The following is a 1,088-nucleotide window of genomic DNA, read 5'->3' on the forward strand; positions in this document are numbered from 1 at the left end:
CTAAATCCTAAACCCAAAACCCTAAACCCTAAACCCTAAACCATAAATCCAAAACCATAACCCGTAAACCCTAAACCCTAAACCCTAAACCCTAAATCCTAAATTATAAGCCCAAAACCCTAAACCGTAACATAAACCCTAAACCCTAAATCCTAAACTCAAAACCATAAACCCTAAACCCTAAAACTAAACCCTAAACTAGAAACACTATACCGTAAACCCAAACCCTAACTTTCCACCCTAAACCCTCAACCCTAAACCCTAAACCCTAAAACCTAAATTCTAAACCCAAAACCCTATACCGATAACGATAAACCCTAAACCATAACCTCTAAACCCTAAACCCTAAACTTTACACTCTAAACCCTAAACTCTAAACCCTAAACCCTAAACCCTTAAACCCTAAACTCTAAACCCAAAACCTGAAAATCTAAACCATAAACCCTAAACCCTAAATCCAAACTCTAAACCCTAAACCCCAAATAATAAACTCTAAACCGTAAACCCTAAATCCTAAAATCATAAACTTAAACCCTAACCTCCAAATCCTAAACCTTAAACCCAACCCTATATCCTAAACTAAAAACCCTAAACCCTAAAAGCCTAAATCCTAAACCCTAAACCCTTAACCCCAAACCCAATGCCTAAACCCTAAACCCTAAACATTTAAATTAAACCTTAAACCCTAAACCCTTTACTCTAAACCCAAAACCTTTAACCTAAACCCTAAACCCTGAATCCTACACTCTATTCCCTAAACATGAATCCCTAATCCCTAAACCTTTAACCCTTAACCCTAAATCCAAAACCTAATCCCAAAACCCTAAACTCTAAACCTAACCCTATATCCTAAACTAAAAACCCTAAACCCTAAACCCTAATCCCTAAACCCAATCCCTAAACCCTAAACCCTAAACCTTTAACCTAAACCCTAAATCTTTATTTCTAAACTCTAAACCCCTAAACCCTAAACATTTAATCCTAAACTCTAAGCCCATAACCCTAAACCCTAACCTAAAGCCTAAACCCTAAATCCTAAGAACAAAATCCTAAACCCTAAATCCAAACTCTAAACCCTAAACCCTAAA

This window comes from Solanum tuberosum, unplaced genomic scaffold, assembly GCF_000226075.1.
Source record: "Solanum tuberosum cultivar DM 1-3 516 R44 unplaced genomic scaffold, SolTub_3.0 scf01217, whole genome shotgun sequence".
Taxonomy (NCBI): Eukaryota; Viridiplantae; Streptophyta; class Magnoliopsida; order Solanales; family Solanaceae; genus Solanum; species Solanum tuberosum.